We start from the raw sequence: 22,256 nt of genomic DNA on the forward strand, positions 1-22,256 counted from the left end.
TTCCCTGGTGGTCCAGTGATTAGGACACTACGCTTCCATTGCAGGGGGTCGGGTTCGATCCCTAGTCAGGGAACAAAGATCCCGCGAGCCACGCTGCATAGCCAAACAACAACAACAACAAAAAGTAATCTAAAAAATAAATAAATAAATAAAAATTAATCAGTCTAGACAGCCATATAGAACAAAGGCATACATAACCTAGTAGAAGTTAAATCAAAGTGCATGCAATCTGTATTTCCAAATTTGATTCAATAGGACGTTTACGCTTAGAAAGACTTAGAAAGTACAACAACTTACAGTTAGTTTAGGCTATTTCCCTGCTTGGGCTACATAATATTTTGAGAAGAAGGTCTTGGCTACATAATATTTTGAGAAGAAGGTCTTGATTTCAATAATCACTCATATCAAGGTTTTAGTCCTGGCAGAATGAAGTTTACATTGAAGGAGAAATTACAGATTCTAAACCATGAAAATTCCCCATAAGGAAAACTCAAATATTATTCCCCCCCCAAAGCACAATTGCTAGTGTGTGACTTGAAGAGTTTTGTCACAAAATTACTTCATAATTTTTTAAAGAATCTGTTTACCAGTTCATTTTGCCAATATTTATACAGTCTATAATTTTTGAGATCAAATATTTTATTTAGCCAACTAACCTTGGGATAGAAATATAGAGAGAAATAGCAGATGTAATTTTTAAAATAGCCTATATTTGTGAAGGCATTCAAGTCTCTTCTCATACAGAGTAGCTAATACTTTCTCGTAAGTGAGTCAGTTGTTTTTTAAATAGTCATGGAATTTTAGATCTAGAATTAGGAATATTTCAAGGAAGTGACTTTACTGCAGCAACTTTAAACTGAACTAATACACCCAAAGGAAATTAATAACAAGGCCACTGACACCAGATTTCTATGAACTTTCCTATTTCATGCCAGAATATGAATTTTCTGAACCAAGGGCAGTTTTCATAACCTAAACGGTTAAATTTCAAATGTTTTTCAAAGTTATTCGATATTTCTTTATGACTTTGGATCTCCTTTTTAAAAATGTAAGCAAAGACAACTTTTTCCTTTTGACATTAGATAAATTAGGATACTTGTGACGTCTCTTGCCTTCCTGTCATTTTGGTTCACGTTGGGATAAAGATTACTGCTCCACATGCAAAATTACCTAGGCCAATAGAAAGTTGCTTCCTGAAGCTGAAATTCGGCTATAAATAACCGTCAAAAGGCAGTTAGCTCCTTCCTGGTAAAAAAATAATTTGCAAGATGTTTGCATTTGGTCCTAAAATTGCTTTCCTAGTTCTGAACATTCCTCATCCCAGGATCTGACTACAAGTCAGACCGATCCATCACCAGTTTACAAAGCCATTCTCGAAGACTTTAAAAGCTAAAGATCTGCCTTGAATTGTTACTTTTATGATATGTTTTTCATCACTGTAATTCCATAACTTCATGTGTTATGCTGGGGGTGGAGGGTGGGGGAGAAGGGGCATCGATCTCTCAAGAACAGAGCCAAGCTCACGGGGTCAAGAGGGGACAGTCTCGCAGGAGTCCAGAAAGGAGATAACATCTCACCGCCCGCGCCCCCCACCCCCGCCCACGGAGGGTCCTGTCCCAGCCTCCTCGCTGCCTCAAATCCCCTCCCCTTATCCGACAGAAAATTCCGCAGCCTCCTGGCCGGGAGGGAGACGAGCCTGAGAGCCCTGGGTGGGAACCCGGCACAGACAGTGTCGCGGGCGCGGGCACCTGAGCAGCCCCTTCCCACCGCCTCCCGGGGCCCCTGCGCCAGGCTGGGCTGGCTCGCCTCCCGCGAGGGGCGCAGCCTCCCGAGCCCTGCAGGCAGGATCTCCATCTCCGCGCGGCCCCCCGAAGTCCTGCCTGCAGCTGCGGCCGCCCGCCCAATGAAAGTGCAATTTGTTATCCCTCCCGGCCCGGAGGAGGGGTGTCCAGGTCTGGTCCTGGCTCAGCCCCGACTGTTCAGCTGGCTGAATACCGGGTCTCACCGCCCGCGCCGCGAGTGGCCGGGAATGGGCCTTGGCCTCGGCCGCGGGAGGGGGTCGACTCTCCTGTGATCGCTCCCTTGGACCCCGTTCTCTCCGTGTGTCTCTCTTTCTGTATCTCGGTCTCTCCCTGCGTGCCTCTGTCTCTCTTTGTCTCTGCTTCCCTGGCTTCCTCTCTCTCTTGCGCGCGCACGCGCGCGCGCACACGCACACATACACACACACACACACACACACACACACACACAGGGGAGGGGGCTGTCTCCACTACCAATGCCAAAATGTCACCTAAAAAACAAGTGCAACAACTTGCCTCGCCAAAGACCCAGGAGCCAGTCGAGAAATGCCCTGCAGGGCGCAGCCCCCTCCTTCCCTGCAAGGTGCATCGGGGGTTGGGGTCGGGGGGGGGAGGGGTGGGAATTTGGCCGGTGGACCTGACGGGGACTGTTGTTCTCCTCCCCTCCCCCTTCCGGGACCCTGTCGCAATTAGAAATCCGTCCTCTCCTCAGGCCCCGGGGGGAGCCGCGAGAACCGCACGCCGGAGAGGGGCGCGCCGGTCCCTGGGTTCCCGGAGTCCCCCGGGGGTCGCAGGAGTGCGCCCCGGGTGGTGGAAGGGAAAGGAGAAGCCGGCCGGCGGCTAAGGGAGCCCAGTCCAGAGTCCCTCCGCCCGCGACAGAAGCGGCGACCGCGCGGCGGGCAAGAGCCGCCCAGCGCGCGGCGACCGCGGCGGTGGCGGCGGCCCGGGCTCCAGCGGCCGCCGCCGCGAGCGCACGCCCCAGCCCCCGGAGCAGCCTGGCGTTACCTTGCCACTGCCCGCAGTTTGGCCCTCGGTCGCCGCCGCTGTCCGTCGGTCCCGCGAGCCTCGGAGGAAGGACGAAAGAGGTGTCCCCGTGGCCGGGACAGGATCCCAGCGAGGCGATGGGAAGGACTCGAGTGAGGAGCTGAGAGGGCTACGGCCGCTCCCGCCGCGGATGCCGCCGATTCCCCCGGGCCGGAGGTGTCGGAGAGGCAGTGTCCTCGGGACTGCGGGGCCCGGAGCGCAGCGCTCGCCTCTGGCGCGGCGGCTGAGCGCCGGGACGCGGCGGACTGGGGCGGCGAGGCTGGGCTGGTCACCCGCCCCTGGGTGCATGTTAATACGGTGGGGAGGAGGAGTCCCGCGCTTCCTCCGCCCAACCGCGGGAGCCGGCGGGCGGGCGGCGGCCGCTGCCCGGAGCCAGCGCTCCCACCCGCCCCGGCTACTACGGCGGGCCACCAGCCCTGACCCAGACCAGGCACGTGCGCCCGGGCCGCAGGGAGGCGCCCGGCGTCCTGCGGGTGATGCCGGCTCAGCTCCGGGCCGCAAGTGCGCTCACACCACACAGAGGGGAAAGCCCCGCATCCCCTCGAAGGAACCGCGAGGCGACCGCGCGTTAGTGGGCGTGTCCCGTGCGTTCCCCGGCGCAGCGTCCGCTGAGAAGTGAACCTGCCCCTCCTCACCTGACAGCTCTCGTTCCCAACCTTGTCATCGGGAGCGCTCAGCACTATCACAGGAACTCATGTTGGCGGGCAGAGGGTTTGTCTTTCTCTCTCTCTCCATCCTCGGGATCCCTAGTAGAATTTTTGAAGAAGCAATCGCCAGGGAGGAGCCGGGGTCGTGGAAAGAGGCTAGACTCACCCGGACTGACATTCACACCCGGTGCCATTACCTCCCCCAGAGCCTCAGTTTCCCCATCTGTACAACGAAGGCTCTTGTGGATTAGATTATACAATACTTTTTACCACCAGCTTCTCAAGGTATTGGCCTAAAGATAAGTAGAAAAGCGAATCCCTTTTCTTCCTATCCTCTGACCTCAGAAAACTCCCTGCTCTCCATCCCAACTGCATTTGGAAGCCACGCCCATTCACACCGTCTGAGGACCACAAGTCCACGTGCTCTGAAAGTAGGAAGCACCCATGAGGCTTCAAAGTAAGAATAGAAATAAATATTGTATGAAGAGATGAACTAAGATTTGGGTCAAAGAGAGAAAAGAGTCAAATAAGTGTTTATTGAGCTTCTGCTCTACCCACTTAAGTATCAATACTATAGATGATAATAGTTAAATAGTGGTTAATCACCATCTTCCAGTTTCCCTCTACTCAAAAAAGAATGAGTGGGCTTCCCTGGTGGCGAAGTGGTTGAGAGTCCACCTGCCAATGCAGGGGACACGGGTTCGTGCCCCGGTCCGGGAAGATCCCACATGCCGCGGAGTGGCTGGGCCCATGAGCCATGGCCGCTGAGCCTGCGCATCCGGAGCCTGTGCTCCGCAAGGGGAGAGGCCACAACAGTGAGAGGCCCGCGTACCGAAAAAAAAAAAAAAAAAGAATGGGCATCTTCATGGAGAATGTCTGCCCTTTGTTCTACAGCTCCCAGGGAGAACATTATGCTAAAGAGTATATGATCTTTCTGTAATTGTACCCATAAAGTTACAGCATAAGATTTAGCATCTGCTTTGTATGATATCTAATTATAAATATTAATAGAATATCCTTTTTAAAGAAAACCCTTCTAAAAATACAGAGAAGTGAAAAACAGTTTCCATAAAAATATGACTCAGATAAATAATCGCTTTTCCGCAATTTCACTGAGTGATTTTTCCATTAAAGAGGAAAAAAAATCCGTAAACCACGAAACACTCCAAGAAATGGAGGTAAATCCTCAGCAGTGATCATAATGCTTTAACAAAGCTCTAAAAATTATCCCCAGCCAATTCAAGAGTGACTGTATAGGGGCACTTATTCTTCAAATACGATTCCATGAAAAGGCAAAGTACTGATATAGGAAAAGTAGCCTTCGTAATCTGGAGAGAGCAACTACCTTGTGTGTCTAATCCATGGAATTTTTAATGAGGTCACATAAATAAGGAGGCCATTATAACTGTCAGGCCCTAAATCAAATTAGGTGATGTTAGGGAATAAATTTGCTTGAAGCAGAAAATCATCTTCTTAAAAATTCTCATGGTGGATTCAACCAGACAACAATAATATCTATGTACCACTGCTATTGTGAGGGTTTGCTGACTGTAAGTGACAGAAACCAAATCTGGTGAACTGAAGAGAAAGTTATTTATTGGAAAGATATTGAAAGCTTTGCAGTCTTGAAACAGGCAGGGTTTGTGGCAATACTGTAGCTCTAGAAAGTCAGAAAGACAGAAGCAGTTCTGTTTGGTGTTGCACTGAAATGTACAGTGTACAGTCAGTAAATGTCAACTATTTCTTCAAACTTCACGTTACTGGATCGAGATTCAAGTCACAAAGGAGAACATCTGACTGGCCAAACTTCAGTCAGGTACCCACTCCCTGGCTGTGCCAGGAGAGGGAGAGGAAACATTCAGTTCTTTGACTTCCAGAATGGAAGGCAGGCACCTGGTTTTATCATGCTTCCAAAAGTACACATGATTGGACATAAGTGATTCCTCAAAACAAGTTCAGTGAACTATTAAGAAGAAGAATTTGATGCTGAGGTCAAAAAAAGGTCAATGTCTGTTACATTGATGGCCATGAAATTTACACTGTAATGCTTAGAGTTGTTTGGAAATGAGCAGTACAAGTGAAACTGCAAGTTTGTTTCACTTAAAGAATGCTGTTTAAATACTGTATGTATGGCCAGTTATCTTATTTAAATAAGCATAGTGCCTATTATAAGCACTACTGCAAGCCAGGGCGAGCAGCTGTGTTCATTTCTTGTCACCGACAGTACAGTAGTGGAATAATCGCCCTGGAAAGATGACCATGTCCTAATCCCTCGAACCAGTGAATGGTTATCTTGCATGACAATTTGCAGATGTGATTAAGTAAAGGGTCTTGAGATGGGAAGTTTATCCCAGATTACCTCAATGGGCCCAATATAATCAAAAAGGCCCTTATAAGAGGGAAACAAGAAAGTCAAAGGCAGAAGAAAAAGATGGAATGATGGAAGCAGAGGTTGGAGTGATGCATTTTGAAGATGGAGGAAGGAGGTCATGAGCAAAGGGATACAGAAGCTAGAAAAGATTCTCTCCTAGAGCCTCCAGAACTCATGCCAGTCTGCTACTATCTTGATTTTAGCCCAGTTAAACTGATTTCCGATTTCTGATCTCCAGAACTGTAAGATAATAAATTCATGTTGCTTTCGGCCACCAAGTTTCTATAACAGCAGCTAGAAGAAACGAATATAGACAACTTACCCAACCCTTGGGAACATCCTCCCCAAAGCACATGTTGGTAGCAGGTGGCATGAGAGCCTTTACTGTAGAAGAAACACAGAAAGGCATAGATACTTCTGAAGAAGTCGACTCAAAGGAGGCTGAGTCAGCAATACGTTGGTAAGAAGAGGAAATTAGAAACCATGAACAGATAGGGTTCCTATTCAGGAGTTTCCATTTCTCTGGTTAAATCAATGTGGCGGCACTCCCCCTAGACCACAACATGGTCAAACCGATCAAATCCCATTAGAATGAAGTATACTTGTGAAAGAAGAAAGAACTCGAAGGACAACCTGAATGCTAAGTGTGAAAGACATACAAGTTTGCTTCTGCATTTAACAAAGCCTTCTCACTCATTCTCGTGGTTTTAAGTAACATTTAAACGGTGATTCCAGATCTATATCTTCAGCCTTGACCTCTCAGCTAGGTTTCATATTTGGGAATCCAAAGACCAGCTAGACAAATCCACTTACAACTTCCACTGGCACTCCAAAGTTAACAGGTCCAAATTAAACTCATTGCTTTCTGCCCTTTCCATCTGTTCAAATTTTTATTCCTTTTCCTGTTATACTATATAAATTCACGGCACAGTCATCCACCAAGTCACCAACACCAGAAACCCATGAGTTATCCTGGACTTCTACACCCACCAATCACCTCTAATCCATCAGCAAACACTGCTGACTTCTCCCACCATCTGAACTGATCCTGACTCCCTCCTATATTTCCATTTCTGTAACAGTATACCCGTATAAGGCTTTGTCATCTCACCTTTGGGTCATTATCCTCTTAACTTCTTTCCTTTCCCCCAGTCTTGCCTCCTTTTCATTGAAGCAAGAATGGGCTTATAAAAATACAGCTCAGGGCTTCCCTGGTGGCGCAGTGGTTGAGAGTCTGCCTGCCGATGCAGGGGACACGGGTTCGTGCCCCGGTCCGGGAGGATCCCACATGCCGCGGAGCAGCTGGGCCCGTGAGCCATGGCCGCTGAGCCTGCGCCTCCGGAGCCTGTGCTCCGCAACGGGAGAGGCCACAACAGTGAGAGGCCCACGTACTGCAAAAAAAAAAAAAAAATACAACTCAGACCACGTTACACGTTAAAGCTATGGTTTAGCGCCTTATACATGTATAAAGTTCAGTTCCTTAGAATGATATACAAGGCTCTCCTGCTTTTATCTTTCTTAGGCCTTTGCTCTCATGATTTATACGCTATGCTTCAGTAAATCAGACTGCTGCTTATGATGCCATTCCTGTAACATGCTCTGGAATATTTCTGTAACTCTCTCATACTATTCTTTCTGTCTTGGATGCCCTCTCTCTGCTTTTGCTGGCTAGTATGTATTTCTCCTTCAAAGCTTGCTTCAGTGGTCCTCATGCCTGAATCATTAGGTTGGATTAAGTCGTGCCCACGCTCACTGAACCTACTACTATCTTAGTTTTTATGACATTATATTAAGTTTTTCAGGTTATCTGGGTTGTATTTTTGAGACTGTAGCTATCCCTACATGGATCTCCAATACCTAGCATAGTAACTGCCTCTCAATAGAAAATCAATATATATTTGTGGGACTGAATTAACCTGAATGGCTTTGAGAATATTTTGTGATGTCTGTAATATATCTTAATATTAGGTAGTAGAAGGCCATGTGTGATGTAATATAACCTGTAGCCAAATTTTAGAACCCATCACTTATCAGGTTCAATAAATGGAAAGTGTTCTTTTTCATGCTAAACAAATGCCAAAAAAAAAAACTGAGGAAAGACATATGAAGACATCATGGCTAGTTTTTCCTTTTAAGAGTCAATCCAGTGAAAGGAAATGGTCTTGTTATCCTCAAACGGTTTTCAAGGAACCTTTTTGCTTTATGTTTTGATTTTTTTTAATTAGAGATATAAATGCTGGAATACAATTGATTTAGCTTCTGTCCGAACTCTTCTTTTATACCCTATCATGCTTGTTTACACATTAATCTATATACACTGTGTCGCCTCCCAAACACCCCCATTTACTCTTTCATCCATTACAATATGGTGTGAGCCCTGTGCATTGCAATCTGGCTTTGTTCTGGTAAACGTGGTGTAATTTTCCCAACAAGAAGCCCCTTTGTAGTTCCTATTTCCCTGATCTCCTAATTAGAATTTTATGCAATGGATATGTGATTTTTCAAATTTTCCACTAGAAATGTCCATTATTTTACTGTCTTCTGGTTTCCCTTCTAGTTCTCTGCTCCCAGACTTTCCTACTACCTCTCCTAAGCTGTAATTATTGTGCCCCCAAGATGGTAGCTGAGACCACTGGTGAGAGTGAGGTCTCTGAAGAGAAAGGGCCCTTGGTCAGGACCCTGGGAAGTCTCCGCAATATCCACTGGTGAAAGAGGAAGAGGCCAACGTTAGACGTGGGAAGAAACTCAGAACAGCCGTGCCGTGAAAAGACAGGTTCCATGGAAACCAAAGAATGACAGCATTTTAGGAGACAGGATTTGATGCTGAATTTTAAGCTAGCACTTCTATACATGTAACATCTCCACCTGCAAGAAATGTACAGACATCACCAATTCAGTAGATACAAACCAGATGGTCCATCTTCCATCCAGCATTAGCTCTTTCCCACACAGTATTCCCACTGATGATCCCTTCCAGCATATACCCAGACATTTAGCAGTCATTCTGATACGCTTTCTCCTCCCTTATCTACTCTATCTAATTGGTCACCAAGTTTTATCAAATTCCTAAAACAATAAGCTATTTCACTCTACTGTTTAAAATTATTCAGTACATCCTCATTGTCTTCAAGATAAAACCTGAAAGCTTATGTATAACATTCAAAGCCCTTCACAATCTGATTCTTTCTTCAATAAATTAACAAACTAATTCATTTGAGTGGGTTGGCTTTTCACACACTGGATTGAAAACTTTATTAAAATTTTTTTTAACGGTTTAGAAATTGAAACAGTTAAAAATAAAAATAAATGAAACCAAGAACAATAAAAGAAAAAAAGAACATATGTTCACCCATATATTCTAGAGACTGCCAATATATACAGTAATGACCCTAGGCAAACTATATATCATCATATAGTAAAAGGGAGAGAAAGAATCAGAATATCTTGATAACAAAAAAAATTAATATATTATTGTATACATTTTGAGAAAAGACCTACTATAGATTTTTTTGTTCAGAAGTATTGTAGTTAAGAGTTCCCCTTAAAACAATCCCAATCCCTAAAATACTTAGGAATACATTTAACCAAGGAGGTGAAAGACCTGTACACTGAAAACTATAAGACACTGATGCAGGAAACTGAAGACACAAATGAATGGAAAGAGTTTCTGTGCTCAAAGATTGGAAGAATTAATATTGTTAAAATGTCCACACTACCCAAAGCTCTCTACAGATTTAACGTAATCCCTATCAAAATTCCAATAGCATTTTTCTCAGAAATAGAAAAAACAATCCTAAAATTTGTATGGAAGCACAAAAAACCCTGAATAGCTAAAGCAATCTTGAGAAAGAAGAACAAAGCTGGAGACATCACACTTCCTGATTCCACACCATGTTACAAAGCTATAGTAATCAAAATACTATGGTACTGGCATAAAAACAGACACATAAACCAATGGAATAGAACTGAGACCCCAGAAATAAATCCAAGCATATATGGTCAGTTGATTTACAGCAAAGGAGCCAAGACTACTCACAGAGGAAGGGCTACTCTCATCAATAAATGGTGTTGGGAAAACTGGATATCCACATGCAAAAGAATGAAACACGACCATTATCTTACACCAAACACAAAAATCAACTCCAAATGGATTAAAGACTTGAATTTAGAACCTGAAACCATAAAACTTAGAGAGGAAAACACAGGAGGTAAACTCCTTGACATTGGTCTTGGAAATGACTTTTTGGATTTGACACTAAAAACAAAGGCAACAAAAGCACAGATAAAGAACTGGGACTACATCAGACTTGAAAGCTTCCACACAGCAAAGGGAACCATCAACAAAATGAAAAGACAACCTATGGAATGGGAGGAAATATTTGCAAACCACATATTGGATAAGGGATTAATATCCAAAATATACAAGGAACTCAATGCAACTCAATAGAAAACAAAAAACTAAAACAAAACCCACAAATAATCCAATTTAAAAGTGGGCAAAGGACCTGTTAGGATGTCTATTACTAAAAAGACAAGAGATAACAAATGCTGGTGAGAATGTGGAGAAAAGTGACCCCTTTTACACTGTTGGTGGGAATGTAAATTGTTACAGTCACTAGGAAAGAGTATGGAGGTTCCTCAAGAAATTAAAAATAGAGAATAAAGAGGACTTCCCTGGTGGTACAGTGGTTAAGAATCCGCCTGCCAGTGCAGGGGATATGGTTTCGAGCCCTGGTCCGGGAAGATCCCACATGCTGCGGAGCAAATAGGCCCGTGCACCACAACTACTGAGCCTGCGCTCTAGAGCCCACGAGCCACAACTACTGAAGCCCATGTGCCTAGAGCCCATGCTCTGCAACAAAAGAAGCCACTGCAATGAGAAGCCCACGCACCGCAACGAAGAGTAGCCCCCGCTGACCGCAACTAGAGAAAGCCCGCGCGCAGCAACGAAGACCCAACGCAGCCCAAAATAATAAATAATAAATTTTTTTAAAAAGAATAAATAGAGAATAAAGAATAGATTGAAAGAGTCCAGCAAGATGGTCATGTAGGAGGCTCTTGAAGCCCCCTCCTCCCATGGATGCATTGAACGTACAGCTACGCGTGGAGCACCTGCCTCCAAAGGAGCCAGAAACCCGCTGAGCAACTCGTGCACACTGGATGGATGAGAAAATACACCCATCAAAATGGTAGGAAAGGCTGAGACACACACTCGCAATAAGCCCCACCCCTGGCACAGCACCACACGGTCGGGAGGGAACCCCTAACTCCCAGCATCTCCCTGAGGAGTGAAAGCTTTGGACCCCATATCTATCAATCCAACATTTTAAAAAATTTATTCTATTGAAGGACAGTTGATTGACAATGTTGTGTTAATTTCTACTGTACAGCAAAGTGGTTCAGTTACACATCTATATGTATTCTTTTTTTCACTTTTTCACTTTCATTTTTATTTTATATTGGAGTTGATTTACAATGTTGTGTTAGTGTCAGGTGTACAGCAAAGTGATCTAGTTATACATAGACATATATCATCACTCCAGCATTTAAGACAACCACCGGAGGGAGGACTCGCAAAACACCTAGCTGTGAAGGCCAACATGCTTGTGTCTGGAGACCCACAAGACTATAGCAAAGAAACAATGCCTGATAGGCACCTGGCCTATCCCCCTGAGGGCTCAGCGCAGAGGAAGCAGGCAAAATCACCCATTTCCAGTATTTCCCTGAAAGAAGTTTATCTGCTTACTTTAAAAGCTGCTGCCTGAGGGTCAGGCTTGTAACTTAGCAGGTACTAAGGGCTCGCTGTGGTCCTCCCCTGAGGCCAGGGAAGCCAGTGGACACCTCTCCCACTTCCTCCCTCCAGCCTGCTCCAATAACACTACCAAGGTGCCAGTATCATTCTGGAAGGAGGTCGTATACATGTCTGCGGCTCCAGCTTTTGTGGCTGCCACCCGAGGGAGTGGCCTGGATTTCCTGGCCCTAGTAGTCAATGGGGCTTGCATCCATGAGCCCCCTAGGACTCTAGCAAACAAAGAAACAGTTCTTAATGGGCCTAGGAGCAGCCCGACACTGCAGCTCTACACGTAGGCCCAGCAGAGAGCGGGCAGGCAAAAATGCCCATCCCGGTTTCCTCCTGGAAGGGACTCCACCACCTGTTTTCCCAGCTGCTGCCTGAGGGTCTAGCTTCCAATCAGCCTGCATCTAGGTGCGGACTACAGGGCTCCCCTTCGCACAGCCCTGACTGCCAGGGGCCACTGAGAACAAAGAAGGAGCCTCGGAACACGGAAGTCTGAGAGGCAACTCTGAGGTTGGGCCGGACTGACTGCAGCACTGTTTGCAAGAGCAGATGCATAGAAGCAACTTACTGTCCATCCACAGACAATGGATTTTTAAAAAGTGTGGTACAGATATACAGTGGAATATTATTCAGCTTTTAAAAAGGAAATCCTGACATTCGCAACAACATGGATGAAATTGCAGGGCCTTATACTAAGCGAAATAAGCTCAACGGAAGATGAAAAAGACTGCATGATATCACTTCTGTGTGGAATCTTAAAAAAAAAAAAGTAAACTCATAGAAACAGCATAGAAAAGTGGTTGCCAGGGGCTGGGGGATGGGAGAAATCGAGAGGTTGGTAAAAAGGAATAAATTTTCAGCTGTATGATGAATAAGATCTGAGGATCTAATGTAAAATGGGGTGACTACGGTTGATACCACCACTCTGTATAACTGAAATCTGCTAAGTGACTAGAACTGAAACATTCTTACCAAAAAAATAAATAAATAAAATGATAAATATGTGAGGTGATAGATGTGTTAATTAACTCAATGAAGGGGGGAGATCTTTTCACAACATACACATGTATCAGATCATCATGATGTGTACTTTAAATATCTTAAAATTTTATTTGCCAATTATACCTCAATACAGCTGAAAAATATAGTTCTCCCTTAAGTATTTTAATTGAGCAAGGTATTTTACCCTTTTGGGAAATCGCTTATAATTATGAAGTCTTCTAACATCTCCAGAGACATAAATGTTCTTGACAGACTACATTAAGTAAAATTGTTTAAAAACAAATAATAGGATTAGAATTTAACCTTTAATTTTACATGCAAAATATGCAGTCAACTGAAAGAATACATCATTACATCGTTAGTCTCATTCTTTTTTGCATTACACTTAATTTGACTGTCTTTTCCAACTCCAGTTTATATTTGAATTTTTCATAATAAAGATAGATACGAACTTGATATGTCTAGAGGAAAAATGCCATTTTAAACATTATCCCTGTTAAAGAAAATCTAGATTAAAGAATAATTTGTAAAACTGAAATGACCTCAAATTAGCATAAACCAGCAAAGAAATCAGCAATGCTCATACACACGTCTACAGAATTCTATTTTGTTTTTATTGTTCTATTCAAAAGCAAAACAACTTCCTTTTTTAGTGAAAGAATGTGTAATTTAAGAAAAGTCAGCCATGAAGTTCCAGTATTCGTGTGGAGAGCTGAATAAATTACACACAAAAAATTCTGTAAATAAGCCATATTCTCTTGAGAATCAGTTTCTGTCCGTTTTGGTAGATAAAAATTTGTCATAAGATATAATTTATTGAATCCTCAGAAGCACAGTTCCCAGGCAGGCATTATTAATATTGATATCTCCATTCTAAGACATTTTAAGATACACTTAAAAATATGGCGAGCATACATTCGTGTCTGGGAAGCTAGAACAGCCGAGATTTCCTAGGTTTTAAAATTCTGTTTCTAATATTTATTCTTTCAAAAAATATCAATCATAGTCTGTTTTTACTGTGTTCAGCATCAGAATACCTGCAGGAGAAAAACAAGATATGCCTTCTGTCTTGAAGAATTCTCCACTCTAAAACAGCAATTAATGAAATAATATTGGGAAAATGCAGAGTTTGCTGCTTGTTGGAAAGCTGGCATTCAAGAACTGGTGGCTGAGGACATCCACAGGGATGATGATGATTATAATTTTATAACCATTAGTATTTAGAGTGATAAGACCTCACATAAAAATTCATGTATCAGCAACCTCAATTCTAAAATATAGCCCTGACATAGGCTCTGTATAACAAAGGGATATTACTAACGCTATATCCTAAAGCTCATTTGAGTGTTTCTCAGACTTTCATTCTTGATTGGCACAGGGAATGTGGTAGAAACATGCTAGCTATTCACCAAAATTTGGTTTCCACTTCTTCCTAGGCTATGGTCACAAGACTGTGTCCTGGTGAAGTGAATGTTGCTAGAAATAACATGCTGCTTCCAAGCCTGGCCCATAGAAACCTCTCAAGATATCCTGCACTAACTCTCTCTGCATGGCTGGCCAGATATTGATGCTTGCAGTGTGCCTTGTACTGAATGGCCAAGACCCCGGAAGCTACCCCCCGCACTCCCTGCTACCAACTGGACACTCCATGAGCAAGAAATAAATTTCTATTGCACTTAGCCACTGAGGTGTTGGGGCTTTATCAGCTAGAGAGTTAGTGTTAATTCATCTAATACAATGAAGAGAGGAATGCAAGGGAGTTCGCCGGTGGTCCAGTGGCTAAGACTCCGTGCTCCCAATGCAGGGGGCCCAGGTTTGATCCCTGGTCAGGGAACTAGATCCCACATGCCACAACTAAAGATCCCACGTGTCGCAATGAAGATCCCACATGTTGCAACACAGATCCCACATGCAGCGAAGATCCCACGTGCCAGAACTAAGATCCGGCACAGACAAATAAATAAATAACATTTAAAATAAGTAAATAACAGGTATTACTTTAAAAAAGAGAGAAGGGAATGCAAAAATTTGATGTCTACTGTGTACCAGACCTTGTATATAAATACAGTGCTTTATTTATTCTCCAAACTAAACCAATGAATTAGCCAGGAGCAGTCCCATTTCATGATGGGGTGACTGAGGATTGACTAAAAATAACTTTCCTTGGATGCACAGCCAGTTAGCGGTAGAGTCAGAATTTGAACCTGAGTTTACTGACTTCAGAGATGGTATTTTTATAACACATCCTCCTATAATCTTTGGTTGACTTCTAACTGGATGATAAGGGTTACATTCTATTACAGGTTTAAAGCAATAAATCAAAAGACAAAATTTTTGATATTTGAAACCACCGATAACAAACTCTTAAAAGCTAAAACGAAATTTCACAAAACACAGAAGCCCAGGGCCACTTGTGTGGGTAAAGGGGCTTAATTAACTAACAGGTACTGACATTATTGGTACGCTTTGGTTCAAAAATGCAGTTAATATACCAAACAATTATCCTGAGTTAGAAAGGAAAAGGAAATTTGATTTGTATACAATGTTTAAGATGGAAGAAAATGATGCAGTTATATTAAACAGCTTTGTTGAAATATAATATACAATAAACTGCACGCTAAGTTGCACGATTTGGTAAATTTTTACATATGTATGTCTGTGCACACGCGTGTGTATGTGGAATATCAGTATGTGAGACCATCAGGAAACCATCACCATAATCAAGATAATGAACATATGCGTCCTCTCCAAAATCTCCCTCCTACCAGTTATCAAACCCACTCTTTCTGTTCTAATAGATTATTTCTAAAATTTTGTAGAAATGGAAGCATATAGTATGTATTTTTCTTCCTCTGGCTTATTTCACTCACTATAGTGTATCTGAGAGTCACCTGTGCTGTTGTCTTTACTGTTAGTGCTAACTTACTCCTTTTTATTCCTGAGTAGTGTTCCATTGTGTGTACATACCACAATTTGGTTATCCATTCTCATCTTGATGTATATTTTTCTCCACTTTTTGGCTATTACAAAATAATCTTTTATGAACACTTATGTGCAAGTCTTTGTTTGGACATATGCTTTGTATGAACATGTTCTCTGGATAAATATACAGGAGAGGCCTTCCCTGGTGGCACAGTCGTTGAGAGTCCACCTGCCAATGCAGGGGACGCAGGTTCGTGCCCCGGTCCGGGAGGATCCCACATGCCGGCGAGCGGCTGGGCCCGTGAGCCATGGCCACTAAGCCTGCGCGCCCGGAGCCTGTGCTCTGCAACAGGAGAGGCCACAACAGTGAGAGGCCCACGTACCACAAAAAAAAAAAAAAAAAAATACAGGAGACTGATCACTGATCATATGTTAAGTGTGTCTTTAATTTTCCAGAAACCATCATACTGTTTCCAACATTTTTGGACCATTTTACATTTCTACCATAAGTGTATGAGAATTCAAATTCCTCCACATCCTCACTAATACTTGGTATGGTCGATCTTTTTAGTTTTAGGCATTCTAATCCATGTGTAGAGTTATTCCCTTGTGGTGTGGCTTTAATTTGCATTTATCTATAGATGTTGAACATATTTTTAATGTGCTTATTTGCTATTCAAATATCTTCTTTAGTAACATATATTTAAATTTTTGCCTTTTTTTTTCTGTTTTTTGTTTTTGTTTTTTTTTTTGCTGTACGCGGGCCTCTCACTGTTGTGGCCTCTCCCGTTGCGGAGCACAGGCTCCGGACGCGCAGGCCCAGCAGCCATGGCTCACGGGCCCAGCCGCTCCGCGGCATGCGGGATCCTCCCAGGCCGGGGCACAAACCCGCATCCCCTGCATTGGCAGGCGGACTCTCAACCACTGCGCCCACAGGGAAGCCCTTTTTTTTTGCCTATTTTAAATTGTCTGTTTTTTTATTATTCAGTTTCGAGAGTTCTTTATATATTGTGGGCACTAGTCCTTTATATGTTACTTGCAAATATTTTCTCCTAAACTGTGGCTTGTCTTTTCATTCTAAACAGTGTCTTTGCAAGAGGAGAAGTCATTAATTTCTATGAAATAAAGTTTATTATTTTTTTCATTTATGGATCATGCACTTGATATTAGATCTAATAAATCTTTGCTTGGGCTTCCTTGGTGGCACAGTGGTTAAGAATCTGCCTGCCAGTGCAGGGGACACACTGGCTTCCCTGCCAATCCGGGAAGATCCCACATGCCGCAGAGCAACTAAGCCCGTGTGCCACAACTACTGAGCCTGTGCTCTAGAGCCCGTGAGCCACAACTACTGAGCCCATGTGCCACACCTACTGAAGCTGGAGCGCCTAGAGCCCGTGCTCCACAACAAGAGAAGCCACTGCAATGAGAAGCCCGTACACTGCAAGGAAGGGTAGCCCCCACTCGCCGCAACTAGAGAAAGCCCGCGAGCAGCAACGAAGACCTAACGCAGCCAATAATTAAATAAATAAATTTATATCAAAAAGAAATCTTTGCTTAAACGAAGGTCACAAAGGTTTTCCCCCTTCGTTTCAGTCAAGAATTCTTACAGTTTTAGATTTTATACTGAGACCTATGATGCATTTTGAGTTCGTTTTTGTACATAGTATGAGGATCAAAGTGTATTTTTTACATACACATATGCACTTGCTTCAGTGCCATTTGTTAAAAAAATAATCAATCCTCTCTCCACCACGTTACCTTTGCAACGTTTTCAAAAATGCATTGACCATATATGTGTGGGTTTATTTCTGGATTTTGTATTCTGTTACATGGATCTGTGTGTCTGTCTTTACGCCAATACCGCACTGCCTTGATTACCATGGCTTTACTATAAATCTTGAATTTAGGTTGTATAAATCCTTCAACTTTGTTCATTTTTTAAAAAGCTATTTTGATATTCTTGGTATTTTGCTCTTCCATATGAATTTTAGAGTCAGAGTATCAGCTTCTACAAAATAGACTGCTGGGATTTCAATTAAGATCTCTTTGAATCTAAAGATCAGCTTGGGCATAAATGACATCCTAACATGAACACCATATGGTTCTCCATTCACTTAGGTCTTTAGTTTCTCTCAGCAATGTTCTGTAGTTTTCAGCACACACATTTTGATATCTATTTTTAAATTTATCTGAAGAATTTCATTTTTTGGGGGATTCACGGGCCTCTCACTCTTGTGGCCTCTCCCGCTGCGGAGCACAGGCTGTGAACTGGATTTAATTTTCCATGTAGACAAGGTTCACAATATTCTTGCAGAAATGGTGATGGGGGGAATGGTACTGGAGACCAACGTGAATGAGATTGTTACACAAATTGATGCACAAAATAAACTGGAGAAATCTGAGGCTGGCTTAGCAGGAGCTCCAGCCTGTGCTGAATCAGCTGTAAAGAATATGAATCTTTCTGAGATCCCAAGAAATATTAACATTGGTGACATCAGTATAAAAGTGCCAAACTGCCTTTTTTTTTTGCGGTACGCGGGCCTCTCACTGTTGTGGCCTCTCCCGTTGCGGAGCACAGGCTCCGGACGCGCAGGCTCAGCGGCCATGGCTCACGGGCCCAGCCGCTCCGCGGCATGTGGGATCTTCCCGGACCGGGGCACGAACCTGTGCCCCCTGCATCGGCAGGCGGACTCCCAACCACTGCGCCACCAGGGAAGCCCCCAAACTGCCCTCTTTTAAATAAAAAATTTTAAAGGCCACTCCCAGGTAAAATCCGGAGGAAAAGTCATCTAAGTTTACCATGCAGTTGTTGACCAAAAATAGAGGAGGAGAGTCTTAACTTTTGCTGTTGGATTTAAGTCAAGGTACTGATGGAAGTTATGTAAAATCAGTATGGAAGTTCATTGTTGCTTTTGTTCCTCAGTGATTTTGAAGAAATTGAGTAGTTCCAGTGTGATTTTTTCTTTATTTTCTAAACTGCATTCCTATGGCCACCCAAGGCATGCCTCTATGTATTGGCTACTGCAGTATTTTGAAAAGTGTTTGGGACATTTCTTTAAATTATGTATAACCCAAAATGTTGGTGTTTTGTATGGATTACAAAAACAGCATTCCTGGGCTTCCCTGGTGGCGCAGTGGTTGAGAGTCTGCCTGCCGATGCAGGGGACGTGGGTTCGTGCCCTGGCCCGGGAGGATCCCACATGCCGCGGAGCGGCTGGGCCCGTGAGCCATGGCCGCTGAGCCTGCGCGTCCGGAACCTGTGCTCCTCAACGGGAGAGGCCACAACAGTGAGAGGCCCGCGTACCGCAAAAAAAAAAACAACAAAAAAACCCAGCATTCCTTAATTCCTTCTGTTATTTGTCACAATTGTTAAAGAACGAAGTACGTATTGCATGAAAACATTATGATCTTTTTCTCTTAGTTAAATAAACTCCAAGGTAACTGGATTTCTAAAGCACCGTTCTGTTTGCCTGGTATCTACTCTAGCAATAATTTTTTTTACGACCCTCTGACTCAACGAAGTAAATAAAAGTATATTTTATCACTGTTAAAAAATAAAAAGGAGTAATTAAATTTAGTAGGGAAACCTCCCTCTGAGTGCTAAGATGATAATCTATATGAAGTAGGTGCTAGATAAATGTTGCTAGTTTACTGGAAATTTGGTAATTTTCACTTAATTATTCCTGTGATAAATGGAGGAATTTTTCCCCATGGAAAAGGTTCTGCTTAAAAAGACCAATGAAGTAAGTGTATTACACTTGTAAAGAGTATCCCATCCCTTATGCTGCTTTCCTGTCCCCTTGACTATTTAGTTTTGAAACTCAGACACCTGTTCCTATCAAGTCTGGAATGAGCGTCATAGATTTCTGCTCTTCACTGGTGTGAAATTAAAACAGAGTCTCCTGATATTTCAGCCAATTCTTTTTCTTTTTTTTTTTTTTCCAGTTGATAACAGTCAAGTGAAGAATAATGAGGTGGTCACAAAAATTACCACCTCATTAGAGGTAGTAGAATGTAGACGTCAGCACAGCTCTCATCTTGGACTTCCTGATACTGTGTAGGTATTCGGAAAGAGATTTCAGGGAGAAGTGTGAATATTTTCTGTTTCAAGGCTCAGCTCTTCAAATTTGATTTCACAACATAACAACACCTTTGAGTCTGTGCTCAACGCTTCACACCCCTGGGAAACAAGAGGGTCGAGTTGTGGAGGTGCCAAAGTGCACACACACACTCAGCACAGTGCAAGGAAGGCCACCAACTCAGCTTCTGTGAGCAAGATGCAGTGAGCTTTCATGGAGCTGGCAACAGCGAGCCACTGGAATGTTTTGGTCAACAACGAGGGACACTAAATAAAAATCAGATATTGTGGACGGCAGTAACAAAAGAAGAGCGAAATCAAATTTTTAGAAAGTAACATTCTTTAGGGTTGTTTCTATCTAACTATCTATCAATTTATCATCTATCTCTCTCTCTATCTATCTGCCTATCTGCCTATCTGCCATGCCTCGCGGCATGCAGGATCTTAGTTCCCCAACCAGGGATCAAACCGTGCCCCCTGCAGTGGAAGTGCAGAGTCTTAACCACTGGACCACCAGAGAAGTCCCCAGCGCTGCTTCTGTTTAAATAAAGTCCTGCAAAATATTCAACTTGCTTGCTCTTGAAATCAATAACAGGAAAATGCAGGGAAATAGAAAATGGAGAATTGGAAGAATAAAACGAAGAAACGGGGGAGTTTTGAAGACCTTCTCACTCCTGACAGGATCCTGGTAGGACTGAAACATGACACCAGCCAGAGGGAAGACCATTTCTGACTGGCAGTCATACTTTAGCTTAAGGAAACAATGAAACAGATTTGGTTATTTTTAAAGAGTCTGTCATTTTGGCAGAATATTTTTTCCTTTTTTTGCCTTTTTTTGGGAGGGGGTGAGGGTGGGAATATTAAAATTAAAAAATATTCTTTGAGAAAGTACAAAAGAGCATTATTTCACATTTACAATAGCCTGAGAAATGCACTAATTTTTTATGTGTATTATGTTCCCTGGAGCAGAAATTCAGAAAGACCAGATTTAATTTTTAAAAATCCTAATCTGTCGAGAACCAATACATTCATAAAATACAAAATGTGCTCAAAGGTCACAGCAATGTTACATTTCTAGAAGAGTTTTTAAATGTTTACTCATTTTCAGTACTCATCTCCCCAGAGACCAACAGCAAATATTTTGCAGTCCAGCTCCAGACAACAGTCTCTTTATAGAAGTTGAGAAAGAGAATCAAGGGTCAAGGGTTTAGTCATCTACATATTAGAGGTCAAGTGGTCTGCCAGAGTGCAAAGGAGGCCACGTATCCTGGGACACCATCTAGCCTCTCATCTATTTCTGCTTTTAGTATTCCTCAAATGGCACTCAGGCATCAGTGACCTATTTGAGGCCACTTGTCTTTGAGCGGCCCCTCCTCAGATAATCAGTCTGTCAACCCTGGTGCCTTTGGCAGGTTGGGGACGGAGCTGGCTTCTTCCAGGACCTTGCTCTTCTACATGATTGCTGGTGTGTTTCAAACATTGCTGGAGACATGGTCTTAAAGAGTTTTCCATTGGCTGGTCCAGCTAGACATGTCTAGTAGGTGTCTTCACCTCGGAGGCAGTGGTTATTGACCATATTCTTTTCCTTTCTCTCCAGAAGGGGATCCATGACATAAGAAGATAATCAAGTGAGGGACGAGGCCACAAAAGGCATGGACAGATAAGAGGGCTATTCATTCGTGGAGAGTTCTAGGTCCTTGTGTTTGAAAAGCACTGGCTTTGAGGAAATCCTGAAATGGGGATTGGGTCATAACTGGAGCGAAAGCTTTGTGATGAGAACTAAGGAGATGATGGAGTGGATGATTGTGAGATTTCATAAGTTAGTATACGTAATGGCACTGGGCAAAACTCCCACCTTCCACCTACTCTGTACCCACACTAGGCAGATGTGTGAGTCCAGAGATGGACACACAGCCATGCTGCCCCATCTCTGAAGATGCTGAAGACCACTAAGCACAGCTGGTCCTTACTGCTGCCCAGTTATTCTACTACATTTACCTGTTGTTCTCTCACCACCCCACATTCGCCAGATCCCCAGATGACTAGAGCTTACGACAGTCAGGAAATAACCATTTGATTGGGTTCTGCACGACACCTTCCCCCGCTCTGCAAAATTCTGGACTAAAGAGTAATGGTTCCTACGTCACTAACATGCAGGTAAGCTGCTTGACTTCTCCTATAGAATGTGGTCCAATTCTTTTGAGAAGAGCCTAGGTGTTTTCTTCTGGGCAGTTTATTGTCTAGCACAGCTGCTCCAAGTGCCACGTTAACCATCCGTCTTATTTTCATCTCCCTTGTTTGTTGCCTCTTCCCTTCTTTGCTCCTAATACTTTTGCATATGTTGGCCCCCAGAGCTTCCTGGAATCCATGACATCTGCCAACATTACTTGGTTGAGATATCATTTGTATTGATGTCCCCAACAAGTACATTGAATAGAAAGTCTCAAACTAGGTTATATCATCATAAAATCTTAAAACACTGTTGGTAAAAGAAGAAAGTATTCTCTGGAGAAAAAAAGAAACATGTCTTAGACTAAGAATGGCACTGTCCTTCTAAAATGGCAACCCTTAAAGAAGAGAGTAGAGAATTGACTCC

General features: G+C 43.2%; 1 protein-coding gene across 9 annotated transcripts in view; it reads right to left on the reverse strand.

Moving 5' to 3' along the window:
- Positions 1-22,256, reverse strand: part of DLGAP1 (DLG associated protein 1) — a 1,249,429-nt gene that overhangs the window by 834,973 nt on the left and 392,200 nt on the right. For 4 of the 9 annotated variants that reach the window (XM_067699612.1, XM_067699616.1, XM_067699613.1 and 1 more), the window contains exon 1: positions 2,805-3,359. The exons of 1 other annotated variant lie outside the window; for it this stretch is intronic. The gene's annotated coding sequence lies outside the window, so the exon portion shown is untranslated. Of the gene's footprint in view, positions 1-1,995; positions 2,155-2,804; positions 3,361-22,256 lie in introns of those variants that run through there. 4 more of the 9 variants (XM_067699614.1, XM_067699617.1, XM_067699611.1 and 1 more) reach the window with 3 other exon arrangements.

The sequence above is a fragment of the Pseudorca crassidens genome, chromosome 12, assembly GCF_039906515.1.
Source record: "Pseudorca crassidens isolate mPseCra1 chromosome 12, mPseCra1.hap1, whole genome shotgun sequence".
Lineage (NCBI taxonomy): Eukaryota > Metazoa > Chordata > Mammalia > Artiodactyla > Delphinidae > Pseudorca > Pseudorca crassidens.